Source organism: Sciurus vulgaris, assembly GCF_902686455.1.
Source record: "Sciurus vulgaris genome assembly, chromosome: 5".
In the NCBI taxonomy this organism is placed as follows: domain Eukaryota; kingdom Metazoa; phylum Chordata; class Mammalia; order Rodentia; family Sciuridae; genus Sciurus; species Sciurus vulgaris.
In genome coordinates, this window is record NC_136465.1 from 119,394,348 (window position 1) to 119,409,512 (window position 15,165).

The window sequence follows — 15,165 nt, forward strand, 5'->3', positions numbered from 1 at the left end:
TTGCTGTCATGGTACGAGGAAACTTCAAAATACCCATTTGTCCTGTCCATATATTTAGTACACTCAAGGAATCTAGAGCCAGGTGGACCCAGAAGTGAAGGAGAGCTATAGAGACATGTACTTTGAAGGCTGTTAAGTTCTTCCTCAATACTCATATAGTGGGGATGGCAGATTTATTAATTAAAAACAAATTATTGAGTGCTTACTACGTGTTGGGTAGGATTCCAGGTGACTTGAAGCTATTCCATCCCTCCTTGCTCCACCTGCATTTGATACACATGCACTCCATACCAGATGCTATTTAAGAGTTAACTGAATCAGTCCTCACAATCCTGTAATGGAAAGTGCTATTGTTCCTGTTTACAGATAAGAAAACTGAGTTCTGAAATATTGAGTTATTTCCCAAGATTCTCCAGCAAATGAATGACAAAGCAATGAATTGAACCCTAGCATTGTAGCTATAGACACCAGTAGCCCAATAGAAATAATGTGAGCCACAAATGGAAGTTATATATGACATTGTAATTTTTCAACTAGCCATAGTAAAAAAAGTTGAATTTAACCAGAATAGATTATTTTACAAAATATTATAATTTCAAGAAATAATCAAAATGAAAATTGCTAATCACTAACATTCTTTCTTCATAGTTCAGTCCTTGAAGTCCATGTGAATTTTACACTTATTGCACATCTCAGTGATACTAAACCATGCTTCTTGTGCTCAATTGCCACATGTGACTTGAGGCTTCAGTACTAGATAGCACAGCTGCAGAATCTGAGCCCTGTATGTCACCTCTTCTCACCTAGAAACCACCTCCTAGCCATTAGACCTGGAGCACAGGACATCTACGTCCCCAACCTGGACTTTCCCACCTCCTTGTAGTTCTGTTTGTTTCTTGTATTTTCTCGTGCTTCTTTCATATTGACGTGGTCTTACAGTTCTAATAAATTTTTTGAATAAGAGACTGCCAACATTTTAAATTCTATCTCAAGGGCAGAAGGATCTTATCCTGGTCACCACATACATGGAGCATGCCCTGACCTCTGTCCACTTTCATGCGCACCATGCTGCTGACTGGGGATGCCAGATGCTCCATTCTCCTCTCTTATTTACCAACATCTGCAGCAGACTTTATCCTTAGTCTTGTTTCAAATCTGGTCAGGACTGATGATGTCATGTTATCTATATGTCCAACATAAATACTTGATTCTAGATAGGAGGTGACAAGTCAGGTTTTACATCTTGGGTGGTAACATGAGTTTTCTACTTCTACAGGTTGTCAGAGACCCTGCCATATTTTATTCACGAATTCCCAGATTCATTCCCTCAAGAAAAAATTTTGCGTCTTCCATATTTCATGCACATATTCTGGGTACTTAAGATTCATCCCTATATAACACAAAGCCACTTCCCCTACATGGTGCTCACATGCTAACAGAACACAACAGGACCAGGATGACTCTGCAGAGAGAATTGTTGAAATTCAAAGGACTGTGAGGATCCCTGAATATCCTGGTGTAAAGGATGCGTGCAAGGTCACAGCCTTGAAAGTTATACATAATTATTAGTACAGTTTTAGTCACAACTTTTTGATTTCTAGCAATTTTTTTTAAAACTTGGTTGTCTAAAAACTAAATTAATTTTTAAATTAATTCATTAATACATTAATAAATAACTTACTCCTTTTCCTTTGAACTCTTGAAACACCCAGACTTAACTCCCTCTGCCCAGATTCTCCCTTGGTGATCACCTACAGGACTTTTTTCAGGAAAGTTCTTGACCAACCTCACTCTCCTCCCTATACATCGCTTCCTTTCAGTTCTCCCTTCCTCCCTACCTTTGGGGAAAGTAGGTCAAGGACAGGAAGCCTGGAATCATAAGTCAAAAAGGGCTAAGGTGGGCTCTGCCATCTCTGCCTATAATCCCTGGCAGTAGTACCACTCTAAGCCTCAAATGAGAATAATAATACCTCGTGGGTCTGTTTCAAGAATGCAAAGAAGATAAACTAAGATGCTCATAAAGGGATCTTCCTTCTCCCTCTGAAGAATAATCAGGGAAGCTGTACTTCAAGTATTCTAAAACTAACCATTTGTCCTGTGTCTCTCTTAACAATTTCCGCTTGGATGGTGCTTTGTACCTGACACATTGGGTCCATTCTTGAAGCACTTAGCCCTTGTGATAATGCTATAAGGTAGGAGTCCCATTAATATCCCTGATATGAAAGCAGAAACCAAGATGACTCAATGACTTTCTGAGAATCCCTAGCTAGGAGCAGGGCAGAGACTGGATCCAAGGTCTCCTGAATCCAAATTGCAGAGTTCTCTAAATGGAGACATAGAGCTCTGGAGCTATGCCACCTTCCTGTGCCTGCAGTGGTAAAATTGTGCTTTCCTAATTGTGAAAACTTTCTTTGATGCCTCCTACAGGCCTTTTCTTAGGTATACCAAAGAGAAAAGAATGTTTTTGCTGGAATCATTGCTATGTTTGGAGATATGGGAATATTCTTTTTTTTTTTTTTAAAGTTTGTTCTTTTTAGATATACATTGACAGTAGAATGTATTTTGACATATTATACATACATGGGAGATATGGGAATTTCCCGTTTTTCATAATGCATTCATTATGCCAGAATTATTCCACTTAGCAAATTAAAACACCATGATTTCTTCCTATCATTGATTACTCTGGCCTGGGTCAAATCACCTGGACAGTTAGAAATGAAAGGCCACTGTTGTGCCCCCTCCCCCCCGAATAAGAGTGATTCTAAAGTGGGGTATTCAGCAAAACAAGCCATCATCAATGAAAGATCATAAGTTGAAGTCCTCCTAAGTTGGGAATTTCCTGTATACATGAATAATGAGTCAAATAAATGAGATACATGGTAAGTATGTGATTTCACAGCCCTGAAGAGGCAGGATACTTCTCAGAGTCTTCATGGCAGAATAAATATGATCTCATTTCTTTCTATAATTGGAAGATACAGAAACCTTTTGACCAGGTGATTATACTTCTGGGAGTGTAGCTTAAGTAGCATAATAGAAATGTTTTACCAAGTAATCACTATGTGTGAGGTACTGGGTCAGGAGCTAAAGATACAAAGAAAATAAAATATTGTTCTTGATCTTCCTCTCTGTAGCAAATCCTAGAGAAGGAAGGAAGAGGACCACCTAAAATTTATAATACACTTTCCTTGAAAATATATATATGAAAGTAAACTTACTCCAAAAAGTGTAGAATAATATATATTAAACCAATAGCAGAGGTTATATCTAGAGGGGAAAAAAAAAACAGGCCAAAATTGGACTGATTGTCAAAGGAGACACAAGGATTATCTGTAATGTTCTAACTTAAAAAATAAAGATGTAGACATGAATTATGATTTTTAAACTTGGTAATAAATAATGGTTAAAAAAAGATGTACTCTTCCTCTTACCCTCTCTTTCTGAAGAGTTCAGTACTGTACTGGGGCAAGTATGGTAAGTTTTCACATTGTGAGTTGTTGAGAGTCTGAGCTTATGCTGGGGGAAGAGACCACATTTATAGGAGGGTTGCATAGTGCAGTAGTCCAAGTCCAAAGGGGATGAGTATTATGTTCGTGGGGGAGGGAGGCCTGCTCAGAATGGCTTATTGGAGCCCAGGATAAATAGGGAGTATATTTACATATGAACAGGAATTGCAGCATCAGTGGGAAATTGGTTCCATACAAATGGGGGTAGGGAGATGGATAAAATAAATAAAGATACTAAGGATAACGAGAAGACGATTTCTCATTGTTAGAGAAGGGAGTTACATGCATGGAAAGATGGAAACTTCAGTGATTGGAATGGGGCTATTGATGTGAACTCACGTCTTTCAGTATAAATAAAGAAATATGTGTTTAAATGTATGTGTATATATGTATGTGTGTATTTATGTAGAATATACACATATATACACTTAGGCACACAGATGTGCATACTTGTACACATAAGTACATACACACAATGAAGTTCCAGTATAAGTGTGTACTTATACTAGTGACTAGTTAGTTACTTATCCCCCTAGGCTTTCCTGCCCTGGTTTTGTATGTGAAGGTTGTGTTTTTTTGTTAACATAGTTTGGGTTGGATTTCTATCCTCTGCTATAGAGAAACATCCATATAGTTATATTCAGTACAACTGGAAAATGGGTAGAGAGAGGCGTAAAGCAGAAGAGGGAAAGGTGTATTTAGTCCAATTTGGAACTTCACTGTAGGCTTTCTTTAGAGCCTTGTCAGGGGCAGTCTTGTTCTCCAGAGTCCTTCAGGCAGGGGAGTCTGAAAGACCCCTCCAGGGTCCTGAAAATGCTGGTGAAACCTCACCAGTGAGGTTAGATCTCCAACTCCTGCCTTTCAGAAGCCATGCAGACAGTGCTGCTTCCAGATGTGAAGCTAGGTGGCTACCTCTAGGAAGACATCCTTTTGGCTCTGCCTGGGAAGTGGCTTCATCTCAGAGCCCGATCTTTCTCCCAGACACGAGTCCCTTGAGGATGCTTGTTCTCCCAGGTTATTGAGTACCAGGGAGATGCTAAGTACTAGCTGCTGGGGACAGAGCCATGAGCAACACAGACAGGTTCTCCAACCTCAGGAAAGATATATAATTAAGTCACAAGTTACAACAGAGTGTGCAAAGTGCTGGGATGGGAAAAGTAAGGGCATGGGTCCTAGCTCAGGGAACGCTTGCTTAGCAGGAGGGAAGTCCCAATATTTTTGAGTACTTGAGGATGACAAATTCTCTTCAGGTGACCTCTGTGAAATGGGAGGCTGGCATCTTTTTGGGGAAGGAGTCCAAAGTAGAAGAAAGAGGTGAAGTAGAGGTGAAGAAAGAGGTTTGAAGTAGTTTTTAGTATAAGAGAAGAAGCTGATAAAGGGAGAGAGTTTTGGTGCACGGTATATGAGGCAGGGAACTTTGTTTGGTTCACTAATGTATCCCATTAGACTATGTGAGGGCTGGGGATATAGCTCAGTTGGTAGAGTGCTTGCCTCATAAGCACAAGGCCCTGGGTTCAAATTCCCAGCACCACACACACACACACACACACACAAAGACTATGTGGCACAGAGTAGCCACCTAATAAACATGTATAGAATAGAGTTTCAGGTGAATTGTAGATCACAAGTTTATGGTGGCACCAGTATACTCAATTGTGTGATTTTAAAAAAAAATGTGTGATCTTTATCCAAGATGGTTTAGCCACTTCCTAGAGCATATGTGTGAAAGAGGCAGACAAGGAGTTTGTCAAGCAGAAATGATGGAAGAAGAAAAGGATGGGTGTCCAGTGATAATTTCAGATTCAATGCTGAAAGGACTCTATTATCAGAGTGACCAGTGATGAGATAGGTGAGAAGATGTTTGGTGGTTTGGTGGTCAAAGGGTGAGAGAATCCCAAGGTTGAGAAAAAATTAGGGGACCTGGATATGCCTGCCATATGAATCTATTTTTCATTATTACTTACAAAATACTGAAACTGGGTAACTTTGTAAAGAAAATAGCCTTGTTTAGCTTATAGTTCTTGAGCTTCAAGGGCATGATGCTGGCTTCTGCTCAGCTCTGGTACAGGTCTCATGGCAGAAGTGTGTGTAAGATAAAGAGATCATGTCACTAGACAGGAAGCCAAAGAAAGATTCAGGGGTGAGGCTTGCTCTTATATCAACTTGCTTTCATGAGAATTAACCCAGGATTCCATAAGAACTACCTTAACCCATTATATGGAACACCAGGACATAATGGGTTAATCATTTCTGAGAGCAGCATCCTCAATGACCTAACAACATTCTACTAAAATCCACCTCTTAAAGGTCCATACTAACTCCCAACATCTCCATGGTAGGGACCAAGTTTCTAACACACGAAAGCCTGGGGGACTGACCTCATGCAAATCATAGTACAAACAATGTTCACTTTCATCACCTGATTCAGGTGATGTCTGCCAGGATTCTCTGTCACAAAGTTACTTTATTTCTGTTGATAATTAGTAAGTATTTTGAGGGGAGGAAATTATAAGACTATGTAAAAATTGCATTAATTAATAAATGGATTATTTAATATCAGAGTATTAACCTGCTGCAGTTGCCATACCAAAATGCCATAAATGGATTGGGTGGCTTAAACAAGATAAATTTATTTTCTCACCCTTCTGGAGGCTGGAAAATCCAAAATTCCACCATGGTCCTGTTTCTGGCAAGTGTTTCTTTCTCACTTATAGATGAGAGCCTTCTTAACGTGTCCTCACATGACAGAAAAAGGAGGGGGAGAGAGGGAGAGACAGACAGAGACAGAGAGAGATTAATTTTCTTTAAGACCACCGATACTATTGGATTAAGACTCACCTTTATGATTTATCTTTACCTTGTAAAGATCCTATTTCTAAATACTCATCTCCAAATCGGAGGTTAGAGTTTCAGCAATGAATTTTGGGGGAATACAATCCAGTCGGTAGAAATTAGCATGGACTCAAGTGTTCCTATCTTATTCAATTGGTTATTGTGTATAAATTTCTGTATTTATTTTGATGCTCCTATTTCCATCTTTTTAGTTAGTAGAAACTTTTTTCGAATTAAGTTTCTGTGCCCAATTGTCATGTCCTTATTATTCTTTGAACACTTCCTTACTTTCAGGTATAAAAATATGTTCCTGAATCATCTTGTATTATCCCTGCATCAGTTCTAAAGTCAGTCATTCCTCCAATTTTCCTGTTTTCTTTTAACATGGAATGGTATTTAGAATTCAGGATCTGGGTGTTAGCTGTTCTCACAGCTATTGGGATTTCACTGTTCCTGAACCCTCTTGGTGAGAAATCCAATACAACAAAGTGACGTAGGCATAAAGACAATATACTAGCTCATTTAATTAGGAAGTTCAAGGTACAAGAACACTGGGAAAAGAGCAAGGACACAGACCACATAACATGTGCAAGTAAGTCAGCTGTCAGAGAAAACCTACCCAGAGGTGTGGGAGTGAAAACAGAAGTAGTGGCCAGATATCTATCTACTGGCATTATATAGGTGAATGTGATAAACATCTATCAAGGAGAGATTTTGCAAATAGTAGCTGGTATTACCCAGAACAAGTTTTTGATTTGCTGAATCACATTGTATAATTCTAGGTGGTAAATTAAAGCTTTACATTCCCAGCTTTGTCCAGGGGTATTCTGGTGCAGCCAGGATGGGGAGCCATGGAGGAACTAAAGATTCAACATCTTGGTACACAGTATTGTGTTCAAAGACAAGACACTTAAGGAAGAAAATGCCTAACCCACAGTTAACCCACAGTTAATCCACCTTAACCCACAGTTCCATCAATAATGGTGGCTCCTTATATCTGAGTCAGCCATGTAATTTCATTGTCCAAATAGAAATGCTTTTGAAAGAGAAGGAGCACACTATTAATGATTATGCCAGGACAACAGGCATAAACTAGGATTGTTCCAGGGAATCTGGAACATAGAGGCACCCAAATTACAGAAGCATTTTTCAACTGGTGGAAGGGCTCAGTTTTCTAAAAGAATTGTCAGAATATCCAAGGTATAAGTATCAGTTACAGCCCAAGTAGAAAATCAGAAAACCACACTAGTTATTAAAACAAAGAGAATTTAATATAAAGAATTATTAACCAGTGATAGGAGGAACTAAAAAGATAAAAAATGAAATACAGGAGTTTTATGGAGGTGGAAACTTCAAGAAGCAACTGCCACTCCTAGGAATGGGAAAGAAAATTGTTGGGTTATTTTAATCTACATGCCCCAAGGGCAGACCCCAAATGAGCGGGAACTCAGACCACTGAGGAAAGGGACACTTGATGGATGGTGATGGGACTTCAGGGGCTCAGAGGACATCTCTGCAGAGCTGGAACTCAGACCTCTGGGGAGGAGGTGTGAGCTGGCCAGGGTGATGTTTTTGTACAGGGAACAAATGCAACCTGTGTCAAGTTTTCTCCTGATGCCAGAGTGAGGAATGGTTGTTTGGGTGACATAGACAGGAATGGAAAGCAAACATAAGGAAGGAAACCCCTCATCCCTTCAGCCTCCTAGTGTCCCTATGGATGCTCTATCTGAAAATCCTAAGAGGGAAAGCTGGTAAAAGTGAAGTATAGTTTGCAAAGTCCCAGGCACAATATATTTGCAGCTAGAGAAAACAGTTTTATAATCAATCTACTCCATCCCTTTGGTTACTCTGCCACTCAGTCCTTTGATATATATTGGATTTCCATATGGGAACAAACAACCTTATGCCTTTGCTGACAAGATGCAACTTCCCTTTGTACAAATGAAACCATTCTCATTCTCATTCCATAATGAGAAGACAGAGTCCTAACATTTATATCCATCTCTGGGTTACAATCACAGTAGCCTTCTCTAGAAGGGAGCTGTATAGCTGGCAAAGCAAGCAAGCAAGCAAATAAGCACCCTCTTCCAGATCTCATTAGAGTGAAGATCCAACTCATTGTCCAGTTCCCAAAGAGAGGAAAGGACTCCATTTTGAACAGGTTCGAAATTGCTTTATTGAGCTTCAGTGATTATTTCACTAGTATGTTTTTGATTAGACTTCTGTTTATTTACCCTCATCTAAGAAAGCATAGTCCCCTTCACTGGTACCTTCCAGCTGAAGTCCCCATCAGCTAACTGACCCTGTGTAGCTCTTCGAAGTAGCTATTCCAGGGTATCTAGGAATGAAAGGAAATTGATATTCAGGGTTTTTGTTCTGTACCCCTCTCAGCTGCTCCTCACTTGCGATTCCACACTCCTCTGGCAGTCTCTGACCCTGCCTTCCTCAGCTAACCTTTTCCTCATTTGCTCAGCTGCACCATTGCATCACTTTTTTTGACTTAACACTTGGCTCTAGTACTTTTCTATGAGTGGTGTGGTTCTTTTTTATGTTTCTGTAACTTCTAATCCCTCAAGCATAAGCTTCTTCTGCTGGCTTATTCAGCTGATACTGCAGGATTGACATCGCTATGTAGTTGCACTCTGATATTCTTGCCCTCACACACTGTCCCTCCTGTGTTTTACATGCTGATTTTACACAAATGCTTAACTCTAATCTCTATTGCAGTCGTGTTTGCAGTAATTGACCAGAACCATTGACTCCCTTATGAATTCTTCCCCTGTGGCATTAGCTCATTCCACAAGTCACACAGTCTCCTTTATCCTTGACAACTGCTAATCTTACTATCCTTTGACCCACTGGAGCTCGGTTTGTTCATTCAGGGTCAATACAATCAATTTGTGGCTTTAATCTCTTAATCCCAAATGACGTAAACTAATAACTGCATCGTTATAATTCTAAAAGATTTCCTGGAACATATTCCCTCCCATTTCTTGCACAGAATAACCAGATCCCAATGTGTGAACTTTTTTTCTGAGGGGCTTGGTATCTTGGGTCTAGAAGAGACATGGATTTGTGAAAATATATGACTTTATTTTCAAGGCAGCAGGTGCTTTTTAAATTTTTTTTGAGGTCAAAGTGTTGGCAAAGGCAAGAATGAATAGACTGTTGTAATCTCTGTTAATATCACTCATTTACCAGACTCTTCTTTGTTTACCAGAATCTTATTATAAGAACCAGTGCTTTCTTTTTAAATTTTGGTTCCCAATAAGATGAATAAGATACATATCAGTTTGCACTCTTGCACTAGAGGGAAAATAAAGCATTAAATAATGGCAGCTTTAGAGGGAGGTCAATGTAGGTGATAAGGACATTCGAAACTCAGCAAAGAAAAAAAAGATAGTAATTAACTCTAGAGAAAATAAAATGTCATATAGAGGATGAAAAATAATTACTTACATAGTTATCACAATGTAATACTGAGCATCAATCTGTCTCAATTTTACCATGACTGAATTGGAAGGGGTAGGGTGGGAGTGATGGTGAAACAGATTAAAATCTCATCCTCTATAGTGAAAGTCAATAGAAAACAATACCCAAATCAAAAACAAGTAACAGAAGCATGTTATTTAGATATGTGGAGGTAAATACCAAAAGAAGCAGCTAAAAGAATCCTATGTGCAGTGGAAAATGGAGAGAGAGGGGATGCATCCTTATAGAACAACAGATGTGTCACAGGGACACATTCAGAGAAATGTGTTGGTGAGAGATTTCATCATTGCGCAAGATCAAAGAGGGTCCTTACACAATCTAGGATGGCTACAGCACCTCTAGGTGATATAATGTTATGGGCCCACCATCATACATGTGGCCTGTCATTGATGGAACGGTTACACCAATGTGATTGTATTTGGTTGTCTGTGCACCCATATGATGATAGCAAAAATTAAAACCACCATTTAAAATGGAATGAGAAGGAGAGAAGGGCTCCCTTATTTCTACAAGTAGTCTTCTGTTGCAACACTGAAAGCTGTGGTTTGGGAGAAATATCCAAAGTATAAGGAAGAAAATAAACCCCACAAGCTCCTCACCACCCAAAGGTAACTGCAGTTAAGATTTCAGCTAAGACTATTTCCTCCCAAATGCTTAACCTAGCACATCTCTGTTGCATCTCAAGATTCAGTTGAATGGAACAAGCACATGCTGGGCACCTACTGTGTGCCAGGCGCTGTGTTAGGTGCCAAAAACATAGAGATAAGACAGAGTCCCTGTTCTCTAATTCTCTTATAGGTTTTACTTACTCTAACACAAGCAAAAGTAACATGGGATTTTGATTGCCTCAAGAAGTCTCTCCCTTCATTTCTTTCTTATTAACAAACCAACACCAAACTCATTGACCTTAATTCTTGAAACCCCAAAAGTGTTGGAAAGAGAGAAAACTTTGCCAAGGCCAGTAATATGCTTTCAAAGTGATACACTGTGGGCTAAATGGGAATTTCCAAATTTAATTCTTATTATCTACTTACTACAAGAGCTTGCAGGCGTTGACTTTGGCTAACATGACAAAGAGTAACCCAGTTTTCCTTAGGATGACTTCAGCGTACAAGCTGGGGCAGTGCAGTTGCCTGGTGACCTTGGGTGGTTGATTTCTCCCAGCTCTATCATCCCAGTAAGAAAAAATTTAACACTGTATACTTCGAGTGCAATTTGGGTCAAGAAAGCCATAAGTTCTTCTCTTCACCAATTCGATGAAAAGAAAAACATCAGACAAACAGATGAAAAAATATTTGCATCAGAGTTGTTTAGTGGACAGCAGGTTCTTGAGTCCCCTGTGTCCTGCAGTTGCAGTCCCGTGTGAAGAAGGCGACAGAATCACACAGTGGTTCAGTGCATGTCTCTGGAGCTGACTGGCCAGGTTGCCACTCGACTCTCCTTCTGCTCAGGTCCTCATCTGAAGAAGGTGGTTTGGTGAGGACAGGTTTAGAGTTGAAAGTATGAGGTGTTTTAAAATAGAATTTGCATGGGTTTTCCTGAGTAAGCTGTTTTCTCTTCGCTCTAGGAGTACAGGATCCTGATGGCCAGCAGCAGTCTCCCCTGGCAGGACAGTAGACCCTCTGGCATATAGCCCTACTCCTGGCAACCCTTGTAGACTTCAGGAAACTCCCTCCAGGAAACTCCCATCGCTCCCTGCAGAGCCCACCCTACCCCCTTGCTGTAGTGTGCTGAGTGCATGCTTGGGATGTACACCATGACATTCCAGGCCTGCTTTCTTGGGGAACTGCCTTTCCTCCATGAAAATCTCTAACGTCTCAAGGCACTTCAATGTGACACTTGCAAACCTTCTCTTGGGTAGGGTTACTTCTAAGATGACTCACCTTACATTCAAGTGACATTATTTTTAATCTTATTCCCAAATTCTGAGCTCATTTCCTAACCCAGAGTCAAGAGTTGCCTTTTGCATCAACTACCTGGATGGGAAATGCAGGCTTCTCTCTGATATGAGAATTAGTGGGATGTACGCGATCCCTTAATCTGGCACAGAGACATTCAAAGAGGCTTCTATATTTGTCCCCCAGTTGTGAGACAATTCAACCTAGATGTCTAGAGCTATAAATATTCCTATCCCAACCAAAATGGGATGAGACATTTGTAGGTGAAGTGAGAATGATTGTGGTGGTTTGCGGAAGAGGGGAGATAGGAAAGACTTTATGGTTGAGGTAAACCTACTTAATTGCCAGTGATTATTTATTCAAGTAACTTTAGAGCTTTGTGCTTATCTTGCTTTATTTGCATTCGCCAAAATAAAAATTTAAAAACCAGTTCTCACTAGAATGACCTTGGAATTGTGACCCTGGAATCAGACACAGACTGAAGAGAATCTGGATAGGTGTCATTTGAATATAAGAATTGTGATGGAAAAAAAAAAATAAAAATAAAAAAATAAAAAAGAATTGTGATGGTATTGGCACCAAAACCGACATGAAGACCAATGGTACAGAATCGAAGACACAGAGACAGACCCACATAAATACAGTTATCTCATCCTACACAAAGGCGCCAAAAACATATATTGGAGAAAAGGATAGCCTCTTCAACAAATGGCACTGGGAAAACTAGAAATCCATATATAAGAGAATGAAAGTAGACCTCTTTTTCTCACACTGCACAAAACTCATCTCAAAGTAGATCAAGGACCTAGGCATTAGACCAGAGACCCTATGCCTACTAGAAGAAAAAGTAGGCCCAAATCTCCATCATGTCGGCTTAGGAACTGAATTCCTCAGTATGACTCCTAAAGTGCAAGAAGTAAAATCAAGAATCAATACATGGGAGTTTATCAAACTAAAAAGCTTCTTCACAGCAAAGAAAACAATCAAGAACATGAAGAGAGAGCCTACAGAATGGGAGAAAATCTTTGCCACCTTCACCTCAGATAGAGTATTAATCTCCAGGATATATAAAGAACTCAAAAATCTTACACACACACACACCCCAAACAAATAACCCAAATAATAAATGGGCAAAGGAACTGAACAGACACTTCACGGAAGAAGAAATATGAATGTTCAACAAATATATGAAAAAATGTTCAACATCTCTAGCAATTAGAGAAATGCAAATTAAAACTACTCTGAGATTTTATCTCATTCCAGACAGAATGGCAATGAGCAAGAATACAAGTACCAACAAATGTTGGCAAGGATGTGGGAAAAAAGTACACTAATACATTGCTGGTGGGACTACAAATTGGTGCAACCACTCTGGAAAACAGTATGGAGATTCCTCAGAAAACTTGGAATGGAACCACCATTTGACCCAGCTATCCTACTCCTTGACATATACCCAAAGGACTTAAAATCAGTATACTATAGTGACATGACCACAACAATATTCATAGCAGCTCAATTCACAATAGCTAAGCTATAGAACCAACCTAGGTGCCCTTCCTCAGATGAACAGATAAAGAAAATATGGTACATATACACAATGAAATATTACTTAACCATAAAGAAGAATGAAATTATGGCATTTGCTGGTAAATGGATGGATCGGGAGACTATCATGCTAAGTGAAAAAAGGCAATTCCAAAAAACCAAAGAACAAATGTTCTTTCTGATATGTGGATGTTGACTCACAATAGGTGGAGGAGAGGGAAAGAGTGGAAATTCACCAGATTGGATGGGGACAGGAGTGGGAGGGATTGGGGGGAAGAGGCTGAGGGTAGGAATGGGAAAGACAGTAGAATGAATCGACATAACTTTCCTATGTTTATATATGAATACATGACCAGTGTTACTCCACATAATGTACAACCACAAGAAAGGGAAGTTATACTCCATGTATGTATGATATGTCAAAATACATTTTACTATCACTATAACTAAAAAGAACAAATAAAAAATTGAAGAAAAGAATTGTGGCATTAATAATGTACCAATTAAAAAATGTGAAAAGGAAAAAAGAAAGAAAGAAAGAACTATGTCATTACAGATAGAATGGAAAGACAACTCAGAATATAACTGGAAATGACCTGTTGGTCATTTCAGGTCTATGTACAACCTTAGCCACCCCAGAAGGCAAAGTCAAATGTCTTGGAATGAAATAATTTTCTCCTTAGTGAGTCTGAGGAGACTTAGAATAGACTTTAGAGATGATAAAGTAAATCAAACCCTGAGTTGTTATTATTTTAAATTAAATTTGGGAATGATCTGTACAACTTTGTGTGATAGACTATTAGATCCATTAATTACAATTTTAAATGTATAATGGGAATGTGATTACATTTGTGATGTTAAGATAAAGAAAATTGTGTTATGTTCATAAACCATTCTAGAAAATTTAAGATAACTTGGCTTTGCCATATTTATATACTGTATCATTTGATGTAAGGCTTACTTAATCCAATCCCTAGTACCTCAAAATAATTAAATAAATAAAATATAAGGCTTATTTAAGGTTTATCGGACACACGATTAAAGTACTTTAAAAGTAAATCAAATATGCTAGATTTATGAACACAGTTTAAATTTTTCAAGGAAGTTTAATTAACAGAATGAAATATTAATTGAAGTTCCCCCTAAGAAATTGGTGAAATCTAAGTTTTATAAATAAAATAAGATCTATAAAATGAACAATTTAGGAAATAAAAGTTGCATTTTGAATTACAACCCTAACAAATTAAACATTAATTTTAATAACCAAAGTAACCTCAGAAAGACATTTTTGTTCATAAATGCCTTGCTCAAGAACACACACGTGCACACACAAAACTTCATTAACACCAGTCAGAGTTGGTCTTTCAGTTAGAGGGCTTCTGGGTACTGATAGGTCCCATGGAAACCAGGCATTTAAATTATTCAATAGCTCTTTTGGATAAAAACCAAGGAGTGGGATAGCTGGGTCATAGATCAAATCATGTCATGTGCATTTATGAATATGGCATAATGAATCCTACTTTATGTATAATTATAATGCACTAATAAAATAATTGAAAAGAAATTAATTACTCAATAGATAATGCAATGTAAATGCTATGTAAATAGCTATTCTGTTGTATTGTTTCGGAAATAATGACTTGAAAAAAGTTTATTCCTGTTCAGTCACAGCCACAATATTTTCCCTGGATATTTCTGATCCTTGGTGGTTGAATCCATGGTTGTGGAGCCCATAGATAAAGACTTCAATGCCCAGTAACTAGAATAATTAGTTAAACATATATTTTTCTACATTTTTTTGTGAAGTTATCACCATCAAATAAAATATCAATTAGAGATGACTCAAAATATATAGGAGGATGTGCATAGGTTATATGTAAAATACTGTG

General features: G+C 38.6%; 1 long non-coding RNA gene across 5 annotated transcripts in view; it reads right to left on the reverse strand.

Annotated features, from left to right (window-relative positions):
* The window catches only part of LOC306661871, a 58,330-nt gene that overhangs the window by 18,525 nt on the left and 24,640 nt on the right, over positions 1–15,165 (reverse strand). For 3 of the 5 annotated variants that reach the window (XR_013763989.1, XR_013763990.1, XR_013763991.1), the window contains exon 1: positions 207–3,946. This is a non-coding gene — a long non-coding RNA (uncharacterized lncRNA). Of the gene's footprint in view, positions 1–206; positions 3,947–6,150; positions 6,232–15,165 lie in introns of those variants that run through there. The other 2 variants (XR_013763987.1, XR_013763988.1) reach the window with 2 other exon arrangements.